Here is a 14437-nt window from a genome sequence, read left to right as displayed (position 1 = left end):
ATCTAGTTCATTGGATCAAACCCGGGCCCCTGCGCTGGGGGTGCGGAGTCTTAGCCACTGGACCCCCAGGGGAATCCCAGATACTTCTATATTTTAAATTTGTGGAAGCAAAGACAGTTTTCATTATTAGGTGATTTAAAAGTTTCAGTCTTCTCCTTTGTGGTGGTACGTCTTCCCAAAGCAAATCTTCTATAAACACTGACCTGTGTTGTGGTTTTGTACATTGGCTGAAGGGTGGAGCCCTCTGAGGAGGTTGAAGACATACAGGTGCCGGGGGCCACCCACCTCCCCAAGAGTTCTACCATGTGCCCGCTGGAAAGCCACGATAAACCGTGATCCATACTGTGTAGCGCTTTTATGATTCCATGTTCTATGTTTATCTGATTGAAGCAGACAGCTGACATTATATTTACAAAATATTTAGCCATTTGCCTTTTCATACAGTTTACTTCATGGGAAATAGATGGGGAAATGGTGGAAACAGTGTCAGACTTTATCTTTTTTGGGCTCCAAAATCACTGCAGATTGTGATTGCAGCCATGAAATTAAAAGATGCTTACTCCTTGGAAGGAAGGTTATGACCAACCTAGACAGCATATTAAAAAGCAGAGACAGTACTTTGCCAACAAATGTCTGTCTAGTCAAGGCTATGGTTTTTCCAGTAGTCTTGTATGGATGTGAGAGTTGGACTGTGAAGAAAGCTAAGTGCCAAAGAATTAATGATTTTGAACTGTGGTGTTGGAGAAGACTCTTGAGAGTCCCTTGGACTGCAAGGAGATCCAACCAGTCCATTCTAAAGGAGATCAGTCCTGGGTGTTCATTGGAAGGACTGATGTTGAAGCTGAAACTCCAATACTTTGGCCACCTGATGTGAAGAGCCGATTCATTGGAAAAGACCCTGATGCTGGGAGGGATTGAGGGCAGGAGGAGAAGGGGATGACAAAGGATGAGATGGCTGGATGGAATTACCACCTCGATGGACATGAGTTTGGGTAAACTCTGGGAGTTGGTGATGGACAGGGAGGCCTGGCCTGCTGCGGTTCATGGGGTCGCAAAGAGTTGGACACAACTGAGGGACTGAACTGAACTGAACTGAACTTGCCATTTGCCTTAAATCCATCTGTTATAAGCCATTGGTTATTAAGTCCATTCTCTCCCAACTTGTTTGGAACACCATCTTTTTCACAGACTCCACTTTCAAAGACATTTGGACTTTGTCTGTGTTTTCTTTTTTGTCTGATTGGTTCCTGTGATGGCACTGTAGACTGTGCCCGTAGACTGAATTCTCCCTGGTTACTTCTGGATGTGGAGCTCACATTTTAAATAGCACTTATCAATTTTAGACTTCCCTCATAGCTCAGTCAGTAAAGAATCTGCCTGCAATGCAGGAGACCCAGGTTCGATTCCTGGCTCAGGAAGATTCCCTGGAGGAGGGCATGGCAACCCACTCCAGTATTCTTACCTGGGAAATCCCAGGGTCAGAGGAGCCTGGCGGGCTATAGTCCATGGGGTCGCAAGAGTCAGACACAACTTAGTCACTAAACCACCATCATCAATTTCAGTTGATTAAGTAGAAAGGCCCTAGAGAGTCATGGTGTGAATATAATAATTGATAGAACCATCTGGATTGGTAGGTATTGAGTTAAGATTAAAAGCTGGTTTATTCTTGACTCATTTAATGTAAATACATTTAAAGTGAAAGATACACTCATAGATTCATTCAGAAACTTTTTGCCGGGGTCAAGGCCTTTCCTTTGAATTTGGGTTTGCCAATTAGTTTCCTGTGGCTTTTCTTGCATCACCAGCAACTTAAAGGCACTATTCAGGTTTCAGATTTCTGGTTACACGATTAGTTAAACACTCCTGGCACCAGATCTAAATGCAGAATCCTTTTCAGACCCTTCTCGTTTTCTCCCTTGACCCAGTCCTTTGGTGGTCTTTGGTGACTTACCTGTATGTGTCTTCCCAAAGCAGTTGGCACGGTGGTCCCACCCCTTCCAGTTATACTTTTCCAGAGTATGTAAATAGTTCATTAAATTATATAACTCTAATTATAGCTATACTTGGCGTTGGAAGGGAACTAACACAGTGGACCCCAGATGACCATCACTTTGGTGATGGATGGAGCCACGCGGTCACACCAGAAGGTCCTGCCGTCCTGCTTAACCGGCCCTGGTGCCTGTGGGCGTATTTCAAGGAGCGTGGAGGGCTAGTCTGGTGGGTGGTTCAGTGGGGTTTCAGGGAGGTTCTGGGGTGGGAAAGCGCCCCACTGGTTGGGAGCACCAGAAGCTACACTCTCGGTCACTCACTGTGACCAGAGGGTGATCCACGAGGTCCTCCTGAGCGTTCAGTGTGGCCACACCCAGGGACAGTTTAGAGGCCAGAACCCCGGGCACTGTCCCCCCAACACTCTCTTCCTTCCCCCCGCCAGATCCCCCACCCTTGTGACGAACACCCCAGACTCCAGGCGGCCGAGGCCAGGCCTGCTGTCCATCCCTGCACCCTCCCACGCTGGGCGCGGCCACGCCGTCTGCGCCTGGACCAGCAGCCTCTGTGTCCACTCTGCTCTTTGTTACACCCATGCTCATTAGCAGAGTGACTTCAAAGGGACCCCTAGCATCCTGTCAGCCTCCCCCTCAAAATACTTCAGTGTCAACCCAGGGCTCCTAAGATAAAGATGAAAGCCCCAGTCTCGAGGGACCCTGTGTCCTCAACTCCCATCTCACTGGCCTTTGGGTCCCGAAGTGGATGAAGGGGGTCTTCACCGGGGCCTCCTACACACTTTTCCCTCCTGCTCCCTCCTCCCTGGCCCTCCTCCCTGACCCTCCTCCTGCCCTCCTTCCTGGCCCTCCTCCCTTCCCCCTATCCCACCCTCTTTCTCTCCGAGGCTCTCAGCTTTGGGGTCCCCATCCTCAGGAGCCCTCACCCAGCTGCAGTTTCGGATGTATTTCTGTGGCTCTTTGGTTAATGACATCTGTATCTCCTGAGGAACTCAGACCTCTTGGGGACAGGAATCCTGTCCCTGACACCCTCCAACGGGCCCACCGTGGCTGGCACAGGTCTCAGCAAACAGTCCATAATCGTTTATGGAGTATTCACTGGAGCAGATGATGATTACAATAAAGCCTCTAACAGAGTCTGACATGTAAGATGCCCTTTTACACACACACACACACACACACATACATATATATATTTCCTTTTCCCTGTCCTTTTAGTTAATCAATAGGACCATGTTACCTATTCAACGAGGTATTTCATACTGGGCTGCATGTGATGTGGGCGACAAATGAGATGGCATTTACCTTCAAAATGATTTCTAGACCATTTGAAACAAGCAGGTCTGAGACCACATCTTGACAAAGACTGGAAATTTTCCATAGAAAAGTTGCAGCGATTTCCTCAATTGGCTTGTAGTAAACGGAAGATCCCTTGGAGGAAGAAATGGCCACCCACTCCAGTATTCCTGCCTGCAGAATCCCAGGGACAGAGGAGCCTGGCGGGCTGCCATCCACGGGGTTGCAAAGCATCAGACACGGCTGAGCACAGCACCTACAAACTGCTGTCCATAAACCTCCACCTCCGTAACCGACTGTCACAGCTGCCGATGACGCCAAATTGCAGCTTACTTGTAATGATATTAGACTTCTCCCTCCCCCGTGGAGAGGCCGGGATGGGCAGGCAGGCTTTGATCCCGCCTAGGTGTGTTAACACGGAACAGCAGGGAGCCCCAGGCGATCGCTCCCAGCCCAGCCCACCCCTGCCGCCCCAGCACCGGCTCTCTGCTCGGCCTGATGAAGGAACTGCTTGAAAGGGCCCAGGCCCTGGTCACAGCCGCGCCAGCTGAGTCCACTGGGGAAAATGGTTTAAGGAAACAGCGTGAGAGTCACTGGTTAACTTGGGTCAACAGTGAGTATGAGATGGGGACTTCTAGTTTATATTTCGTGGCGTCTACAAACCTTCCTGCACAGCGCCCGGGGGCGGGCAGGGCCCCTCTTACTCTGCCCTTCCGGAGCTCTGAGCCCTGCCTGCGGCCCTCACCAGGGTGCTGCGGAACCCCAGCCCACCCCTCGTGCCCCCGGGTCCCTTCACAGGCAGCAGACCCATCTCCCAGCAGGTGGTTCCGGGGGTTGCTGTCCTGCTCGGGGTCCGCCCCCTGCCTGCTGGGCAACACGGGACCCCTGGAGGGGCATCCTTGACCACCCTCTCTTCTCGGGAGACAGGCTGACCTCCATCCTCGGAGGGCTCCCGCCGCCCGCTAACCTTGGCATTTGTGTCAGGACCGAAGGGTTTTCCTGATCTCCCGGGGCCTCCGCCTGCAGGTGTGGAGCGGGGCTTGGCTTCCCCGCCAGAGACGGGAGCTGGGGTCGCCGCAGAGAGAGCCTCAGAGCGGAGCGCTCGACCAGTGGTCAGTGACAAGGCCCTGGCCCTTCAGCTTTGCAGAAAAGACAGAAAATAGTGAAACGAGTATTCATTAAGAGGAAAAAAGTACAGTATGTGTGGATAGACACACGGGCAGACTCAGGGAAAGACAGAGTTGCTGAGTTGCGTCCTCGTGGCAGTTTGAATTACTTTCATGGAGTATTTCTTCCAGGTTTCTTTGGTCAGTTGTTTTAACTTCCCTGGCTTGCAGTCCATATTTGGTTTGTCTCAGGATCCTCCCAAGTGGGTGCACGCATCTCTTCGCTAAGACAGATTTTACTGACCAGGGTCTGAACCCGCGTCTCCTGCATTGGCAGTGAATTCTTCACCACTGAGCCATCAGAGAAGCCTGTTTGTACAACACCGTTTAAAAAACATTTTTGAATATCACCCATGGTGTATACAATAAAGGCATATTTTCAAAGAGTCAATAACTTAAAAATTATGGAAACTCATTGAAAATGCAATTGCTGCTGTAGTGACAGCTTTGGCAGGAATTAAGGAGAATGAACCTGGGGCAGAGCTATAGGCCCAGCATCGTGTGTGTGTGTGTGTGTGTGTGTGTGTGTACTCAGTCGCTCAGTCGTGTCCAACGTTCTGCGGCCCATGGGCTGTGGACTGACAAGCCCCTCTGTCCATGGCATTTCCCAGGCAAGAATACTGGAACGGGTTGCCATTTCTTTCTACAGGGGATCTTCCCAACCCAGGGATCAAACTCGAATCTCCTGCATTGCAGGCAATTTCTTTACCACTGAGTGACCTGGGAAACCCAGATACAGTATCATGTGTGAAATTAATTCATTGGATCATCCTAGGCAAACTCAGGCAAAAAGAGTGGAATCCAGAAGTGTGCAAAGATATGTAGAACATTATTGATCTGATAGTTAATAAAAATAAAACATAAACCGTGTGAGGGTTGTTATAATGACGTGTCACAACATGGGCCCTGGCCACGCACTCTTGTACCACACAGCGGTTACTGGTCCATTTTGAATGAGACACTTGGAAGACTTTAGTGTGTGATGAATGCAAAGAAAGAGCTCCAAATTTACTGACCTTCTCTGAGATAACAAACAACTACTGGATTGCTACCTGGCAGAGTTAAGAAGTCAAGCCAAGACCCTTCAAGGCAAGGATAAAATTACCACATTTATTAACTCTAGCCCGCAGTTTGCGTTGTGGTTTGCTCTCAGAGGTGTACATTCTATACATTTTGACAAATGTGTGCTGCTGTGTATCGACCACATTAGTATCATAATGGTTAGTTTTACTGCCCTGAAAATCCTATGCTCAGCCTATTTATGCCCCCACTCCTCAGCCCCTGGCAGCAATGACCGTTTTATCATCTCCTTGGTTTTTACATTTTCCAAATGTCCTTGGAATTGTACAGTGCGTAGCCTTTCCAGAATGGCCTCTTCCACTTAGGAATAGGCGTGTAAGATTCCTCCGTGTCTTTTCACGGTTTGATGTCTCGTTTCTTTTTAGTGCTGAACCATATTCCATGGTCTGGATGGACCCTGCTATTTGTCCATCAGCTACTGTAGAGCATCTTGATTGCTTCCAAATTTTGGCGATTATGAATAAAGCTGCTATAAACATCTGTCTTTGTGGGGACATTAATATTCACCTCTCTTGAATAAATACCAAGGAGCATGATTGCTGAATCTTGCGGTCAGAGTATGTTCGGTGTTATTAGAAACTGCCAAAGTGTCTTCCAAAGTGCCTGTACCGTCCTGCGTTCCTGTCAGCAGTGAGTGGGTCCTGGTCAGCATAATGGCCATTCTTTCTTCTTCTAAAACTTTTTATTTCGTATTGGAGTATAGCCAATTAACAGTCAATCCTAAAGGAAACCAGTCCTGAATATCCATTGGAAAGACTGAAGCTCCAATACTTTGGCCACCTGATGAAAAGAACTGACTCATTGGAAAAGACCCTGATGCTGGGAAAGATCGGAGAAGGCAATGGCAGCCCACTCCAGTGCTCTTGCCTGGAAAATCCCATGGACGGAGGAGTCTGGTAGGTTGCAGTCCATGGGGTCGTTGAGGGTCAGACACGACTGAGCAACTTCACTTTCACTTTTCACTTTTATGCATTAGAGAAGGAAATGGCAACCCATTCCAGTGTTCTTGCCTGGAGAATCCCAGGGACGGGGAGCCTGGTGGGCTGCTGTCTATGGTATCGCACGGAGTCAGACACGACTGAAGCGGCTTAGCAGCAGCAGCAGCAGCTGGGAAAGATTGAAGGCAGGAGGAGAAGGGGACGACAGATTGTGAGACAGTTGGATGACATCACCAACTCGATGGTCATGAGTTTGAGTAAGCTCTGGGAGATGGTGATGGACAGGGAGGCCTGGCTATAGTCCATGGGGTCGCAAAGAGTTGGACACGACTGAGCGACTGAACTGATAGCCAATTAACAACGTGGTGGTAGCTTCAGGCGGACTCAGCCATCCATGTTTGGGTATCCGTTCTCCCCCAGTCTCCCCTCCCATCCGCCACATAGCACGGAGTGGAGTTCCGTGTGCTGTCCAGCAGGTCCCTGTTGGTTAGACACTGGCTGTTCTAGCAGATGTGCAGTGGTATCTCTTTGTAACCTGCATTTCCCTGATGACATACGATGTGGAACATCTTTTCAAATGCTTCTCCGTGTGTCTTCTTTGGTCAGTAGTCTTTTAAGATCTTTGGCCCATTTTTCGATTGTACAGGTTTCTGATTGTTGAGTTTCAAGTATCTTTTGTGTATTTTCAATACAAACCCTCAAGATATTTTTAATGATTTGATTTTGATTACTATTATTATTATTATTGGCTGCAGCTTGTGGGATCTTAGTTCCCTGAGTAGGGATCAAACCCAGGGCCTCCTGCAGTGGGAAACTCAAAGCCTTAACCCTTGGGCCGCCAGGGAAGTCCCCCTTCAGATATGTTTTTGCAGATATTTCCTCGAGTCTCTGACTTGTCTCTTCAGTGTTGCAACAGTGTTTCCCTCAGAGCCTACGTTTTTCGTTTTAATGAAGTCCGGTGCATCATTTTTTCCTTTCATGGACTGCGCTGCTTTTAGCATGGTAGCTTAAAAACTCCTTGCCAAAGCAAGGTCACCTGGCTTTCTTCCTGTGTCCTCTTCTAGAAGTTTCATACATTTGCTTTTCACATTTGCAGGCTGCCAAGGTGGTGCAGTGGTCAAGAATCCGGGAGACACTGTCAAAAGACTGAGGAGACAAATCAGAGACTGGGAGGAAATACTTGCAAAAACATTTCTGAGGGCGAACTTCCCAAGAACCCTCACATGCCTCGAATTAGATGATTATACTGTGGCTCTTGGTTACAAGGTTAATATATGATGATCAACTTTCCAATACACCAACAGCTAATGATTGGAATTTAAAGTTAAAAACACAGGCATCCTTGCTTCACTTCCAGTCTTACAGGAGGAGAATTCAGTCTTTAACCTGTAATTGTGATACCGGCTGTGGGGTTTGTAGATGGTCTTCATGAGGCAGAGGAGGCGCCTCTCCATGCCCAGTTTGCTGGGAGATTTTATGCCACTGGGTACAGAATTTGTCCATACCATTTTTCTATGCCAATGGATTACTTAGCCTGTTAATATGGTGGTTTGCACTGGTTGACTTTTGAATATTGATCTAGCTTTGGATATTTGGAAATTCTACTTGGTCATGGTGTTTTATTTCTTTTTATACATGGCTGGATTGGGTTTGCTAATATTTTGTTGAGAATTTTTGAGTATATGTTCATGAGAAAGATTACTCTGTACTCCCTTCTTTTTTGAATGGAGAACGTATTTTGGACTTTGCTGTCAGGGTAAGTACTAGCTAGCCTCATAAAATGAGTTGGCAAATATTTCTTCCTCATCCATTTTCTTGGAGAGATTGTATAAAATTTTGCGTTAATTCTTACTTCGAAAGAAAAGAAAGAAAGTGAAGTTGGTCAGTCGTGTCCAACTCTTTGTGACCCCATGGACTGTAGTCCTCCATCCATGGGACTTTCCAGGCAGGAATACTGAAGTGGGTTGCCATTTCCTTCTCCAGGAGATCTTCCTGATCCAGGTATTGAACCCGGGTCTCCCACATTGTAGACAGACGCTTTACCGTCTAAGCCACCAGGGAAGTCCAATTCTTACTAAGTGTTAGATAAAATTACCTTGTGAAATCATCCGGGACTGGATATTTCTAAATTCAATTTCTTTCACGGTTTTAAGAGTTCTGAGATTAAGAAGCTTATCTTTCTCATCTTGGCTGAGTTTTGGTCCTTTGTGGGTTTGAGAAATGACTCCATCATGATCAGAGAACAAATTCTGCATGATTTCAGTTTTTTAAAATTTGCTTACATTTCAATTTTTGCTTTGCTTCTTCTGTTTCTCATTCCTCTATTTTTCTTTCCTTGATTTCTTTTGGATTATCTCAGCATATTTTAAAATACCGTTTTTATTTATGTATAACATTTTGATCATATCTTTGTATGTAGTTTTATTGGCGGCTGTTCTGGATCTTATGGCACACTTAAGTTACTCAGCATGGCCTCGTCCACGCCTTAGCACTCTGAGTGAAACGCTGAGTGTTTACTCCCATTTAGGTCCTTTAATTCTTTCTGCTTTTAAAATAAAATCGTCCTAAGTATTTCCTCTGCACACATGGAACACTACAGCAGACAGCGTTATCATGTTTGCTTCAACCATCAAATCTAATTTAAGAATCTGATGAGAAGGATAGTCCACTGTCTTTACCCAGTGAGTTACTCTGCTACAGCTGCTGTAACAAAATCCCACAGGTCGAGCAGCTTAAAGAACAGAAGTTCATTTCTCACAGTTCTGGAGGCTGGAGGCCAAGATCCAAGCACCAGCAGGCTGGGTTCCTGGTGAGAGATCTCTTCCTGGCTTGCGAAGAGCTCTCCTCACGTGGCCTTCCTTTGTGTGAGAGCAGCCTGGTGTCCCTCCCTCTTCCCAGAGACCAGTCTTCTTGGACCAGGGCCCCATCCTCAGGTGACCTTCCCTCCTTTTTAAAAGGCTCTGTCTCCAGACGTGTCACATAGAGGGTTAAGGCTTCAACACAAGGATCTGGGGGGAACATAACCCAGTCCATAACACTTACATGCTTTTTTTCCCTTTCTGGAAAGGATAGTGACCATCTCGTGAATTTATGCGTCGTCTCGTGCAGGAGCCACGCTGGCCTTCTCTGCATTGTTCCAGTTTTAGTATATACATATTGCCAAAGCGATTCTTCCAGTATTTTCTTGAATACTTAGACAATTCTTGTTGATTGAGCCTGTTTCTCACCATAGAATCTGTTTCTCACATAGATTTTTTTCCCTTTATGACACAGATCACTTTTGAAAGCAAGTTGTGAGTGTTAATAACATCCCTTTGTCTTAGTTGACTGAATGTCAACATGTCCTTAAAACATTATAACTATAGCACTCTAGAGAAACCAGTTGGTAATATGTAGGCTGAGAATCAGATAATAGCATTATAGCAATATTCAGTTCCTAAATCTGGTCATTTTAGTGATGTTGTGTAAGAAAATGACTTTTTTACTGATAAAATATTTATGAGTAAAGGGTCATTATGTTTTTAACTTTCAAATGGTGAACTAATAATAATAATATTAGCATAATTATATGTATACATATAAAAACATGTAAAAAGAGAGAAAGGGAGTCATAAAACATGCATTTAATGTGACACAATGAGAAATATGTTTGTAATTGATACAAGTAGCTGAAGAACTGATGGGAGTTCATTGTATAATTCTTGTAAGTTTGTGTAAATTTGAAACTCTTTCAAACTAAGCAGTTAGAAAAACCTTAGGGAAATTCCCTGGTGGTGCAGTGGATAAAAATTCACCTGGCAACGCAGGGGACATGGGTTCGATCCCCGGTCCAGGAAGATTCCACAGGCCACAGAGCAACTAAGTCCATGCACCACAGCTACTGAAGCCTGCATGCTCTAGCACCTGAGAGCCACAACTCCTGAAGCTGGAGCTCCTAGAGCCTGTGCTCCACAGAAGCCACTGCAATGAAGACTGGTCCCCTCTCGTCGCAACCAGAGAAAGCCCACACAAAATGAAGACCCAGCGCAGCCAAAAAAGAAAAAAATGAGAAATCTTAGAGTTCACAGCCGAAAAAAATGAGAACTCTTAGAGTTAAAAAGAAAAATTTCTCCCAACTTTACCTCCTGGGAGTATCATAGATTTCAAGATAGCGTTACTTTTATTTTTCTTTCAGTATATTAGCCTGGCTAGTGAAGATAGAACGAAAGCAAAACTACAGTGCTAACTTCAACTATAATCAACTGTCAGTGTGCGTTTCCAAGTACAGAAAACAGGTAAACAGAAGTTGCGTTTTATTGATTTTCGAGGATGATCCAGTGATTCTGTGTATGATGTGCAGAGCCCGTGGGAAAGTGTCCCTTCATCAGCTGGTTGACAGCTTGTTATGAATTAGAAAAGTCTGAGACACAAACTGCAGACAGACAAGTCTTCTGCAGCTGAAGACTGGAAGAAATCCAACTAGGCTCTTGTGCAGATATGGCGATTGAATGGCGCTCTGATTAAAGTGGATAATCGCATGAAACACTTGTAAAGAAGGACAACTGTTCAGAAATGGAGGTGATTGATTTGACCACTTCAGTTAATTTCAGTTCAGTTCAGTCGCTCAGTAGTGTCTGACTCTCTGTGACCCCATGGACTACAACACACCAGGCCTCCCTGTCCATCACCAACTCCCGGAGTTTATGAAAACTTATGTCTATTGCTTTGGTGATGCCATCCAACCATCTCATCCTCTGTTGTCCTCTTCTCTTCCTGCCTTCAATCTTTCCCAGCATCAGGGTCTTTTCAAATGAGTCAGTTCTTCGAATCAGGTGGCCAAAGGATTGGAGTTTCAGCTTCATCATCAGTCCTTCCAATAAATATTCAGGACTCATTTCCTTTAGGATGGACTGGTTGAATTTCTTTGCAGTCCAAGGGACTCTCAAGAGTCTTCTCCAGCACCACAGTTCAAAAGCATCAGTTCTTCAGTGCTCAGCTTTCTTTATGGTCCAACTCTCACATCCATACATGACTACTGGAAAAACCATATCTTTGACTTAGATGGACCTTTGTTGGCAAAGTAATGTCTCTGCTTTTTAATATGCTATCCAGGTTGGTCGTAACTTTCCTTCCAAGGAGTAAGCGTCTTTTAATTTCATGGCTGCAATCACCATCTGCAGTGATTTTGGAGCCCCCAAAAATAAAGTCAGCCACTGTTTCTACTGTTTCCCCATCTATTTCCCATGAAGTGATGGAACCAGATGCCATGATCTTCGTTTTCTGAATGTTGAGCTTTAAGCCAACATTTTCACTCTCCTCTTTCACTTTCATCAGGAGGCTTTTTAGTTCCTCTTCACTTTCTGCCATGAGGGTGGTGTCATCTGCATATCTGAGGTTATTGATATTTCTCCCGGCAATCTCGATTCCAGCTTGTGCTTCGTCTACTTCCAGCTTGACCACTTCAGAGCAGCGGAACTTCCAAAATGAGCAGAGAAAATGAATACAGGTTATAAAGGGACAGTGTGTCCGTGACCTCAGATCTAGAAGTATTTCAGAATGATTACAAACTCCAAGATAACAAAAGTTCTGACTAAAACAAGGAAATAAAATATTTGAAAACCTTTGAATCTTTTTTGTCTGGAGAACTGGAAGGGTAGGCCTGCTGGAGTGGGAGAGACCAGACGCTTTCTGGCAAAGACAGTCTGCTGGAGAAGACAGGGCACCCATCTGGCTTCAGCACTTTAGGCCAGTGTGAGAGGAACCGGACCGAGCAGGATGGGCAGGCTGACCTGGTCCCGAGTCCTGGGAACAGTGATTGGCATTCGAGCATCCAAACTCACCCAGGTTCCCCTGGGCATCCTGAGTGCCAGGAAGCCGCCTTCACCCGTGTGCTTTGTACCTCAGTGCAATGCTGGGGCCCTGTGAGTAAGGAGGAAAATGGGCCCCCAGTGGGCCCCACCCCTCCCCCCCCGGGAGAGTCCCCGCCCCCGGCCGGGCCAGGCAGTGACGTCACCCTACACCGGGCAGACGGCCGTGAAGACCCTGTACCTGGTGCCCAGAATGCTTGCAGAGCCAGCAGTGAGAGGAGCCAAGGAAAATATGGAGGGGGTCGTCAGCACTGTGCTGTATCTGAAGCACCCCATTCCTACCTAACCAGAGAATCCGAGATCCAGCTCCATCGCTGGCGTTCTGCATGAGACGCAGAGCCGTCGTAACGCGGACACGGAGGTCCCGGCACCATCGAACCAGGGACGATGTGCTGCCAAGTCACTGCAGTCGTGTCCGACTCTGTGCGACCCCACAGACGGCAGCCCATCAGGCTCCCCCGTCCCTGAGATTCTCCAGGCAACAACACTGGAGTGGGTTGCCATTTTCTTTTCCAGTGCATGAAAGTGAAAAGTGCAAGTGAAGTTGCTCAGTCGTGTCTGACTCTTAGCGACCCCATGGACTGCAGCCCACCAGGCTCCTGCGTCCATGGGATTTTCCAGGCAAGAGTACTGGAGTGGAGACGATGTGCACGCACGTCTTAAAACCAGGGAGAAGCCTCACTGAGACGTGGGTCTCAGCCACACTGGGCTGCGTTTGGAACCTTAGCCTTAAATAACAGGGGGACTTGCCCCGTGCCACCCCCGGTCCGGGTACAAAACGCTGAGGCAAGACCCCCACTTTGTGAGTTGTGGTAGAAATTGGAGGGCCACGCTCAGCTCCCAGGGCTGGTGAACTGTGACACGGGAGTGTTAAATATTAAATCCTTTAATATTTATTAAAGGATATCTCACGTTCCTCCTAAGGGCCTTCTTTCTCGGCTTATGGAATGGAAGGAACAGCGTGAACAGCGAGAAACTGCAGCCCGGCGACCCCGAGGCCCGGAGCAGGTGGGCTGGGGTGTGTGTGTGTCCCTCAGTCCCTTCTGGACCACCTTCCCCCGTCCCTGCACCTTCCCCCCCAACCCCTACCCCTCCTCCTCCCACCCTGGGCGTCTTGTGGATTCCACCCGTTCAGCCTGAGAGAAGGCCCAAGGTGTCAGGGGTTCAAAGTGAGATTCAGAAGAACCAGTGGTGGCGAAGAAGAAAAGAAAAGCCACAGACAAATGCTTTTCTTTACCATGAGAATAGCCACAAAGCCTGGCTGAGGGCTGAGCACAGGCTCCCTTCCCTGCGATAAAGGGGTTATCTTCATTATCTGAAGTACCAGCCTCAAAGCCAGATACACTGGCTCAATCTCCCAAAAGCATGTCAAAGCCACGTTAGGATAACCTGAGCCACATTTGAGCCTCTTAGGGTGCAAGTGAATTCTTGAAACTCCTGGATTTTGCTGCACAAACTTTCCGCTAAAGGTTTACTGTCGTCAGTTATGAAAGCCAGCATCGGACTCTGTTTAATTCATTTATAGGCTGAAGTTTAAGGGAGGGAGCTCCAGAATCCTCCCAGGCTCAGAAAAGGGTCAAAGACCCACACCTGCAGTAAGGTCCTCCTGTGCACACACACGTGGAAATGTGCGAGCCACAGGGGCATCTCCTGTCGGTCAAATGAGGGACTTTGAGAAGATGATCTTCTCAGCCACTTGTTCAGACTGTAAAATTCCATGAATATTCATGTGTAGAAATCTAGGGACCAGGTTACAGCCACCACCCCAACAGGACAAGTAAACTGGAAACACACACACACACACACACACACACACACACACACACGAATGCCTTTCACTTGTAAAACAAACCTTGTCCTGTAACTAATACGAAAGTGAAAGTGTTAGTCGCTCAGTCGTGTCCGGCTCTTTGCGACTCCTCCACGGACTGTAGCCCACCAGTCTCCTCTGTTCATGGGATTCTCCAGGCAAGAATACTGGAGTGGGTAGCCATTCCCTTCTGCAGGGGATCTTCCTGACCCAGGGATCCAACCTGGGTCTCCTGTATTTCGGGCAGATTCTTTACTGTCTGAGCCTCCAGGGAAGCCCATCACTAACGTAGTCTATCTTG

The 14437-nt window shown here is 47.1% G+C and overlaps 1 long non-coding RNA gene and 1 other non-coding gene across 2 annotated transcripts in view; one reads left to right on the top strand and one right to left on the bottom strand.

Annotated features, from left to right (window-relative positions):
- LOC133254286 (uncharacterized) overlaps nt 1-14437 on the top strand; it is a 61502-nt gene that overhangs the window by 33386 nt on the left and 13679 nt on the right. The window lies entirely within an intron of this gene.
- On the bottom strand, nt 9545-9646 carry LOC133254505 (U6 spliceosomal RNA). The gene has a single exon (XR_009738686.1). It is a non-coding gene; the product is annotated as a U6 spliceosomal RNA (small nuclear RNA).

This window comes from Bos javanicus, chromosome 9 (genome assembly GCF_032452875.1).
Source record: "Bos javanicus breed banteng chromosome 9, ARS-OSU_banteng_1.0, whole genome shotgun sequence".
NCBI lineage: Eukaryota > Metazoa > Chordata > Mammalia > Artiodactyla > Bovidae > Bos > Bos javanicus.
The sequence above is the reverse complement of the archived record's forward strand: the minus strand, read 5'-3'. Positions and strand labels throughout refer to the sequence as shown.